The 10,660-nt window shown below is 43.5% G+C and overlaps 1 protein-coding gene across 7 annotated transcripts in view; it reads right to left on the reverse strand.

Annotated features, from left to right (window-relative positions):
- L3mbtl3 (L3MBTL histone methyl-lysine binding protein 3) overlaps positions 1-10,660 on the reverse strand; it is a 103,988-nt gene that overhangs the window by 92,209 nt on the left and 1,119 nt on the right. The window contains exons 1-3 of one of the 7 annotated variants that reach the window (XM_031380655.1): positions 9,556-10,288; positions 7,811-7,888; positions 3,811-3,948 (exon numbers count right to left, since the gene is read on the reverse strand). The exons of 1 other annotated variant lie outside the window; for it this stretch is intronic. The gene's annotated coding sequence lies outside the window, so the exon portion shown is untranslated. Of the gene's footprint in view, positions 1-3,810; positions 3,949-7,810; positions 7,889-9,555; positions 10,290-10,660 lie in introns of those variants that run through there. 5 more of the 7 variants (XM_031380648.1, XM_031380649.1, XM_031380650.1 and 2 more) reach the window with 5 other exon arrangements.

Genomic DNA, 10,660 nt, shown 5'->3' on the forward strand with positions numbered 1-10,660 from the left:
CCAGGTTCATACATTTCGAGCAGACAAAACTTTAGATTATTATGATGATGTGAGAAACCAAAGAACAATCAAGAACCAATCCTTGAGGCTATCAGTCTTCTAGTCTTCCCTGGCCCAGAGCAACAGACTCAAGAGGCTTTAAAACCTAGGAAGCTTTCAAATGCACAGCTCCTACGTTCTCTCCCCATGTGCCCGACCGACTATATCAGAGTAAGAACTGTCTCAGTTACAACATAACCATGTCTCTGTGACCTGCTGTCTGTGAAGTCATGAAGACTGTATGCAACCTTTACAAAATCTCAACTTCCTGCCCCTTCGGTTTGTTCCTGTCAGAGGTAAAGATTCTGTGGCCAAAACATATTTACTTCCTCTAAAGGAGGAACAGAAAATGAAAAATGTCTTTCAAGAAAAAAATGTACAGAGAAACTGAAATCTCATTAACTGACATTAACGGACAATGGCCTATTTAATAAGTTCCTATTAGATGCTTCTGAGATCACACTCAGTGTACAGATAAAAGGAATCTCAGAGCAAAGATGAGATGATCTTAAAAGTGACATCGTCTCATCAGTGTACTACACTAGAATGGTAACAGTAGAAACTCTACACCATTAGAGAGATCCAACGGCCATAAAAGAACAAGAACCTGTCTGACACAGACACTTCTAGGCTTTTGCTACATGTGCATGGATTTAAATTTAAAAGAAAGAAAGCTAAAAATGGTGTCTTGCTCCTTTTATTTCATCTGATAAGTTTTTTTAAATGCTAAGTGTGGTACCTTCTAATTCTGTATTATATTTTTATAGAACATGGAGCAAGAATGGAAGCATTTACACTCTATTCCGTTTTTGCATGTAATAAATTAGGTTTGACCAGATTTTCTTTCTCACACAGAAGTCATATCTCAGACTTATCTCAATAACCATTTGTAGCCAGCCTCCCTAAGCTACATCCATGAGGTAAGACCATACCAACAGGGTGAATTATTTAGATTATTTAACACCCAGGTACAGTTAGCCATGCAGACCTTCCAATTCACTATTCAGGGGTCAATGTTAAAACAGATGCGGAAAACACTGTTGACTTTACAGTCTAAACAACCTTACTCAAAATACAGTCAAAAGCAAACTAGTTTGATTTAAATAAAATATATACAATATAAAGGTATAGCCCTACTTAGAGCTCAGCTAGCACACAGTAGGTGGGAGAAAAAGCAGTATCGAAGTTGAACAATTGATTGCCCTATAATCAACACAAGAAATGACAACTTTAAGTCACACTAAAGACTTGTTTGACGTGAAACAACTCACATAGCAGATATTCCTGATCATTGCCACACACACAAATACAGAATCACTACAGCCAAAAACAGTCGCTTTCCCTCACCCACAAACAGAATTTAGCACCATAATTAAAGCACTGATTGCTGAAATATTCCTAATACAGGCTGTGTTTTCATTTTTATTCTAGGACACAACACCACCCACCCCACCCACCTGATATAGTCTCTTTTTGTGTGCGTATATATCCTTAAAGTTTCTTTCTTGTACAATCCTGGATGGATGCTGAGTAAATCTCATTATCTTTTCAGTCTGTCAGTAACCTAGGATGCCACTTGTTTCAGTGCTAAAGAGGTTTGAAGACAGAGTCTCACACGTGCTGGAAAATGATTTCTTTACCCCTGAGCCACAAGCCCAGCTTCTGTTCCTTTCTGCTATTTTACTAATACTTTGTGCCATTTCAAAGCAGAGGAATTTCAACAAAGCTCAATAACTGGACTTTTCTCAAATCTCAATTTTCACAAAGGTTGGAATAAAAGGATAAAATCCATGTGGCAGATGTGTATGTCTTTAATCCCAGCACTCATGAGGCAGAGCCAGTCGGATCTCTGTTGAGTACCAAGCCAGCTTGGCATACAGAACTAGTTCCAGGACACCCAGAGCAGCACAAAGAAACCCTGTCTTGGAAACAAATAAACAAGAAGGGATAAATATCTTCTTCCCACCCATCCTTCTTTATTGTGCATTAATATGAGTCAATATATCAAAGAAAATACACTAATTAGGAAAGACATTTTTACTTTAACCCTGGGCATTAATGTTTGAAAAATAGAGATCTAGCAAGGCAGTAGTGGCACACTCCTTTAACCCCAATCCTAGCACTTAGGAGGCAGAGGCAAGTGGATCTCCAAGTTTGGGGTAAGCATGATCTACAGAGTAAGTTCTAAGATACCCAGAGAAAGCCTGTGGAAGAAGGAAGAGGAGGGAAGGAGAGGAGGAGGAGAGGAGGAAGCAGAGGCTGAGGAGGAACAGGAGGAAAGAAGCAAAGAGGAAAGAGAAAAAAAGGAAAAGCAAGCAAATCAGAAATCTAAACGCAACAGAAAAGTTTTAGGACTGTTAGCCTATAGTATCATTTTCTCTGGTCCTCCCTATTTCAAATAGTAAGAGATGCCTCTGGACAAGTTACTAAGTATCTTTTTGGACTAGTTTACTTTGAAAGAAAAATAACCAGTGGATGTGGGAGTACATATGAGGAGGCTAAAGCAGGAATACTGTGAGTTCAAGGGCAACCTGGGCTAAATTTGTGTTTGAAGGTACCTCAGACTACTCAGTAAAACACTGTCTCAAAACCGTTAGTAATAACAAGGGAGTTCAAGACTACAGCAGGTTCTGATAGAATCCCAAATAAACTATCAATAGTGCACACCCTCTCATCCATCTCTAGAACAGCAATGTGGTTAACAAACATGATATACCATGTATCTGTGACTATCTCCTCCACTCACACTTAATCACGGGTTCGGATGTGCACAGCTTCTCTCTAGGTTATGAAGTCACTTACACTAAAGACTGATGTTTGGTGATTTTGTAGACATAATGTTCACTGATTTGATAATAAATGCTGATCATGTAACTACACCCCAATAATGAACTATATAGTCCAAGAATCTAGTAGTTGCTCAGTCCCATGAAGCTCTTGTTTCAGCTGGTCTTCTGTAGAAGTAGGTTCCAACAGATGTGCTGGCAAGTAAGTGCAAGCAGAAGAGCGAATCCTTCTTCCACAGTCCTTATGTAGGGCTCCAGCAGAAGGTATGGGCCAGATTAGAGGTGTGTACCACCACACCTGCGTCTGAGACTGGCTTTGTCCCAAACTGACCTTGAACTCAGAGATCTTGCCTTAGTATCCTGGGATTAAAGGCGTATACTACCTTGCCTAGGCCTAAGCTTTTCAAGGCCACTATGCCTCAAGAACTCCATGCCAAGATCCAGGTCAGAAATTTGTATCTTCCAGCCTCAAGATCTACATCACAGCTGTGCCCTCCAATTCTGGATTGTAGTTCATTCCAGATATGGTCAAAGCTGACAAACAGGAACAGCCATCACAAGCCAGCACCCAAGTTCGTGTTTCCTGACTCTGCTGGATTCTAAGGCACCTAGAGTCGGTCTTTTTGGTACACAAGGTGGAATTGTTACACTCTTGCTATATATGCACTAGAACTGATCCAGCAGTTGGTACAATTGGTAGAGCTCTCAGTTATCTCTCCTTCTAGGCTTAAGATCCTGGGAGCTCCCCTGGAACAAAACCTAGCCTTTCAGATTTCAACACTGTTAAAAGTCAGTAGCAACTCCTTAAGAAACCAAAGACACTGCTTGAGTGAAGACCCCAAGACTATCTGTCCATGAGACCCCATGGGTTCCACTGTGACATACCATATAAAGTTACTTTTCATAAATTTTCTATCCTGCTCTATCTACCATAAGTCATGGGTGTCTTATCTATGACAACACATAATTGTTAAAAATAAAATACCATGAACTGAAGAGATGGTTTCGTGGTTAAGAGTGCTTGCTGCTCTTGCAGAGGACCCAGGTGCAATTCTCAGTATCTACATGTTGACTCACAACCATCTGTAAGTCCAGTTCCAGGAGATTCTAAATCTCTTCTGACCTAGACACAAGAAGTACACAGATATACATATAGACAAAACACCCATATTCATAAAATTAAAAAACAAAATCAAAAGCCCCACAAAGTTTACCCCAGAGCTACCTCTCAATTATTCTAGGATTAATTAAATGGACAAATACATCTTATCTCCTCTACTACTCGGTTTTTAGACCCTTAGGATACTGATTGGATAATCTATAAAAGAGAGATGAAATAAAACTAATAGAACTGAAGCCTGTCGGTTTCTTTAGTCAGGTTCAGTATCGTTAGGATGAAAATAATTATTTCTCTGTGTAGCCCTGACTGTCCTGAAACTCACTTTGTAGACCAGGCTGACCTTGAACCCAGAAATCAGCCTGCCTCTGCCTCCCAAGAGCTGGGATTAAAGGCGTGAATCACCACTACCGGCATAATGGTATTTCCTCTTTCTTTCTTTCTTTCTTTCTTTCTTTCTTTCTTTCTTTCTTGTTTTTCATATCTAGATTTTGGAATTGGCTATAATGAGAAACAGGACAACAATGATGTCTAGAAAACATGTGGGGAAAATCTTACTTGGGCTTTTCCTTAAAACTAGTCACTCCCAGAAATCAATTCCTCTCCTCCTCTGGGACTTCCAACACTGCCACTCAGGCTTCTCTTTTCTCCTATTTTCTGGGAGACTCGGTGCATACCACCACAGTGTTAACTACAGTAAACAGTTTCCCATGCATCAATCCATACTTCTCTCACACTACCATTTCCATGAGTAGGCATTTTTCTTAACTTTTTTTTTTTTTCACTTAGCCCTTCTAATCATTTGGGATAATGTTCATGCTTTGTAACCAGTAGTGTGGTAAAGCGTGGTTCCTCCATTCAGAAGCTAATACATTTTTTCTTAAGAAACAAAAGACACGCCTTTAATCCCAGCATTTGGGAGGCAGAGGCAGGTGGATTTCTGAGTTCGAGGTCAGCCTGGTCTACAGAGTGAGTTCCAGGACAGTCAGGGCTACAAAGAGAAACCCTGTCTTGAAAAAACCAAAAAAAAAAAAAAAAAAAAAAAAAAGAAAGAAACAAAAGACAATCAAACTGGAGAGTTGGCTCTGTGGTTAGTTGAGTACTTGTTGCTTTTGTAGAGGACCTGAGTTCAACGCTCACTGGGCAGCTTGCAACCATCTATAACTCTAGTCCTAGGGGATCCAATAGCTTCTTCTGACTTTGGAAGGCACCAGGCACAAATATGATGCACAGACATACATGCATAATAAATAAATTTAAAACAAACAAACAAAAAACAAAGAAGGAAAAGACAAAGCCAGACTTGATGGCATACAACTTCAATTCCAGTGTTCCTGAGACAAATGTGGGCAGCAGATCTCCGTAAGTTCCAGGTCAGCCTGGTCTACACAGAGTTCCAGGCTAGAGCTACAAATCTGAGATCCTGTCTCAAAAAGAAGGAAGAGGAGGGTGGGAAGGAGGAGGAAGAGGAGGAAAGGAAGGGAGGAAAGAAGGAAGAGAAAGACATTGCTAGAAACCTTTGACAAGTATACTCTGCTGTTCTTGACAAAACCTGGCCAGACTGGGGAGGATAAAATGGCCATCACACACTTGAATACCTTGTCACAATTCCCAAAATCTTAGTTTGAAACTTCCCTTCCAAACAGAGCACGTGTCAACATTTCCATTTTTCAGATGGGAAAATCCAGGCAAAGGTGACCCAGTAACTCATACAAGGCAATACATTAGATTTCAGACTTCCCTTTCTTTCCGCAGTCCACAGGCACAGTGAGCCTTCCAGCAAAGACGAACACGCAGTGTCTTTAACTGGGCACCGAAAACACACTGACCACCCAGGTAGCAGCACCCACTCTCGCCAGGATCATGCTCTTATTGCATAGGCTGGTAGATGCTCTTGCCCACGGCCTGTGCAGCATCATCCACACATTGACAAAAACTAAATCTATAAATTCTACTAGCTGCTCTACTTAAGACAATCCACAAACAGAAATGACAATAAAATACTGTTCACAATCGCTTTTATTCTGCCCATTATTCAGTTTCATTTGTAATTCACATTACCCAAAGAAGACAATTAGTTCTGCTCATAAGAGGCTGAGTCCAGTGAGATTGTTCAGAGGGTGAAAGTATCTGAGAAGCTGAGTTCAACCCCCAGAACCCATATAAAGATGGAAAGGAAGAAATAAACCCAAAGATGTCTGCTAGCTGCCATGCATGGAATACGGTGTTAGTGCAGGCGCGAGTGGGCGCACACACGCACGCACATACACACACATACACACAAAACCATGCAAACACACAAAATGCACACACACACATACCTACACACACACACACACACACACACACACACAGAAATACTAACAATAAAATTTAAAAGGAAAGTTAATTTATTCCTTTTTGTTTCTGCCAAATAAGAATTAGCAAACTCTTTAGTACTCAAGACAGAGGAGGCAGGAAAGCCAGTGGAAAAGGAGAAAGGAAGACTAGACGGTTGAGCCCACATAAATAACAAAAAGCTCTACTTAGATATTCTACCCCAGCAGCGGCTTCCCTCATCAGAGACTGGCCTTGATCCTAAAGGAAGGTCCTGGATAATTTATTGGGAGTAAACCAGTACTCTTCAGGATAACTAAAAAGAACTTATTAGACAACACTTCTATATTTCCACAGAAATGTTTTAAAAAATTCCTAAATCTATGCTACATTCCTAAGACATGGTAGCTGGCAGAAGGTCTTCTTGAATTTAATCCATAGGAGTTACTTAAATGTTAATTACATGTTAATTAAATACCCTCCCCAAACTGTCATAAATTTTAGCTACAAAATTGTAGTTCAAATTGCAAAGGCATTTAAAGGTCCTATCTCTTCCCTGCCATTGTATATCTATCTATATAAGGCATTAAATAATTCACTACTGCTTTTTTCTGGTTTTCTCACTTTTTCAATTCAAAAGAAAATAAATAGTTTTTAGTAGAAAAAAGGGAGCTGAACTGCCCCGTTAAGAATACAGTAACAGTTTAATCCCAGCACTTGGGAGGCAGAGGCAGGCGGATTTCTGAGTTCGAGGCCAGCTTGGTCTACAGAGTGAGTTCCAGGACAGCCAGGGCTATACAGAGAAACCCTGTCTCAAACAAACAAACAAACAAACAAACAAGAAAAGAATACAGTAATGGTTGGGTGGTAATGGCACACACCTTTAATCCCAGAAAGCCCGAGGCAGAGATGGTGGATCTCAGTGAGTCTGAGGACAGCATTGCCTACAGAGAAAGTGTTAGGACAGCCAAGGCTACACAGAGAAACTGCGTTACCCGTCTCCTCCCCTAAAATGTACTAAACACGGGGCTGGGAGGAGGCAAAGTCAATAAAGCAACAGCCAGGAAAGCAGAAAGACCTGAGTTCAGATCTCCAGCACTTCCATAAAATCCTGGAGCACTCTCATCTGTAACCTGAGCACTTGGGGGAGGGTGCCAACATAGTCCTGCAGCTCATTGGCCAGCCAATCTAGCCAATCAGTGAGCCAGGTTCAGTGAGGGGGGGGGGGGGACAAAAGGTAGCTAGGAACTCTGCAGGAAAGCTTGTAACTGTAACAACTCCAGCTGGTCTCCGGGCTACCCATATATTGCCTATCCCAAAGGCATACACGCGCCACACGATTCCCTCCGTTTTTTGCCTACGGCTTCATTTACCTTTTCAAGCACACTTGCTGTCTACTTGCTCAAACATTCGAAGCAGTTCCCACAAACTAAGTTTTTTTTTTTTTGTTTTCCCTTCTACTAACCCTGTCACACTCTCTTTAATTTCCGGCTGCACTGGAAATCAAGTGTCCAGTATTTCTGGACCATGTGTAGCAACAAGTGACTCTTACCTCAAGGCAGTGGTGAAAGATGGAACTGTCTGGTGGCCTTCAGAACTGCTGTGTACCCTCAAGACTTCTTTTAAGGATCTAGCATTGATTTTATACGAGAAAAAGGAAAAAAAAAATCAAAGCACTCTCATAAAGCCTTCACATCCATAATATACAATTCAAACTCAACATCCATCACACCACACAGCTCTGGGTATTAAAATCAACTAGTTTCATATAAGGTGAAATTAATTTTAATCACTCACATCATTCCCGTATTCTACACTCACATAATAAAAATTCTCATTGTAAATAAGACTGCTACCAAAGCACTAGGAGGAAAATACAAATTCAACACCAGCCTGAGATACCTACATGGACCCTGTCTCTTTCACTGTGTGACAGAAAGGTGGTAATTACAAGAATGATTTTATACAACCTTAATTCCTCCGGTTTTTATTTTTAAAACTCAATATATTTTACAGAATACACACTGGGAAATAGTTATATAACTCACATGTGTATATATATATGGTGTTTTAAATCATAAATTATACAAAGTATACTGAAATAACCTTTTTTACTCAGTGAATCAAAATTACACCATTACAATGAGATATTATGTATTTTATGAGTATATATGTAAGTTTATACGTAAGCTATTGAATAAATTGTTAGCCTGAAATTATATGTATCAGAGATACATACAAAATGATCAGTTCATATAAAAAACAAATTTCAAAAGGTTTTCTTTTTTCAGTTTTTGCAAAGTGCTAAGCACACATTTCATTTTGATTTCTCCTTAACATTCCGAATTAAGCTATCTGCTATGACTCGTTAGAGGGGAAATAAAAACTGGGGATGATGGCAAACAGAAGGCAAATTTTCTTATCTAAGGAGTGCCAATCTCAAATCTCAGAATAAAAGGCTTTGGTTTTTTTATGTAAGCAAGGAAGGATAGAAACCACAGGGCGCGCAAGCTCAGACGTCATTGTTCTCTGACTTACAAACTTCTCTTTCGGACCAGCATCCTTTCTCAATATGACTGCTAACTCAGGTCTTCTAATTACTTCCACGTCTAAACGGCCTACGTAGCTACAAGTAAAGGCCAAACTTTGGTCTCTGTCTCTGGAACTTAAGATACGTTTAGCCACTAGAGGTCCCCCCTTGGCCAGTTTTGCAGGCTCGCTATTTTCCTGCACTTGAAACTTTCCGGCTCTCTACTCGAGTCACTGTTTTTCTAAAAACTTGAACAAAAATCCACGCGACCGAGGTAGCCAGTACAGAGCTTCCCGGGCTCCCCACACCAATAAAGACATCATAACCAACAATCTACAAAAATTGAAATGAAAATTTAACGCACTCATTCCAGACGACGCACCTCCCCCTACCCCCCAACACACACACACTCAAACCGGTTTCTTATTTCTCCTCTCAGTTTCCCTTAACTCAGAACAATTCTTTAACATCTATTTTTGCTCCTGGGCACTTTGGATGATCTTAAACGCTTGTTTTTGGCGGTAGCCCCGAGGTGGCAAAGGAGCGGGCCAAGGGATGCAGAAGGCGGGGGGGGGGGGGGGGGGGGGGGGGGAAGGGCCTGCAAACTGCGCCCGAGGAAGTTGCATAAGGAAAGAGACTCCGTTTTTCGGATACCCTCCCCTAAAAACAAAACAAAACAAAACAAAAAACAGCGGGGAAAGAGGAGGAAAAGGAAGCTGGGCGGTGGCTGCAGGAGGACAGAGAAGGAAAACCAAAGCGACGTTTACCTTCGCGTCCCCGTAGAAGGGTGGGGCAAGAGCCCTGACCCACGCGACCCGGCAGTGCGGCTGGATCTCCCACCCCAGTGGAGTCGGAGCGCGGACGGACAGACAGACTGACACCTCGGTCGGGCGCGGAGAAAGCCGCCCTGCTGATCAACTTTCTCTCACGGCCCCGCGGTGGGCCGTGATCGGATCGGATCAGATCCGATCGTGAGGTTCGGGTCCTAGAAACCCCCACACACATGCACTTTTTTGTCTTTTGGATTTTTTCTTTTTCTTTTTTTCCTTTTTTCTTTCTTTTTCTATTCTCCAGAGAAGGCCATTAAAGTTTTCCCTCCACCAGCGCGCCCCTGGCCCCGCCGCTCTCAAGTTTGCCTCCTCCTCCGGCCGGCGGCTGGCTGGCGGGGCGCGCGGCGGATGCCTCCGCTCCTGCGCTTCCCGATCCCCACCCCCGCCGGCCTCTACTTCCCCCGCCCCGCCGCCGCTGCGCGAGGCCGGCCCCGCCGGGCCCAGGACGCGAGCGTGGACCAGACAGTAGCCCATGAGCGCAGACGGGCGCACGCACGGGTGGCGAGGCGGACCCGGGCCGCCGGCCTCGGCCGCCCGGGGCGGCCGTAAACAAGTTGCAGGCTCCGCGGCCCCCGCCGCAGCCCGCCGCCGCCTCGCCTGGCTCGCATGCCCGCGCCCGCACCGGCGGCGCTGCGCGGAGAAGATCGCCGCGACGGCGCGGGTGCCCGGCTCGGCCCCGCGCCCTCCTCCGCGCGGGGACGGCAGTGTCGAGCCCGCGCCGCCGCGTTCCCTAAAAGCACTTTCCTGCCTCCAACAGGAAAAAAAAATCCAGCGGAGGCTTTATTTCTTTTTTCTTTTTTTTTTTTCCATGCAACTTTCCCAAAATGGCGGAAATTGGAGGCGATCTCTAGGAAATTCTCCCACAGTCGGCGGCGGCGAGCGGGGGAGGTGGCGAGCGGGGAGAGCACACACGCAAACTCTCGGCCGCCGGCCCCGCCGCGGCTCCGGTGTGCGTGCGGGTGCGGGTGCGTGTGCTCGGTGCGAGTCGCGGAGGGAGGCCTCTCGGCGCGCGCTCACACTCACACCGACACACACACTCACC

This window comes from Mastomys coucha, unplaced genomic scaffold, assembly GCF_008632895.1.
Source record: "Mastomys coucha isolate ucsf_1 unplaced genomic scaffold, UCSF_Mcou_1 pScaffold2, whole genome shotgun sequence".
Lineage (NCBI taxonomy): Eukaryota > Metazoa > Chordata > Mammalia > Rodentia > Muridae > Mastomys > Mastomys coucha.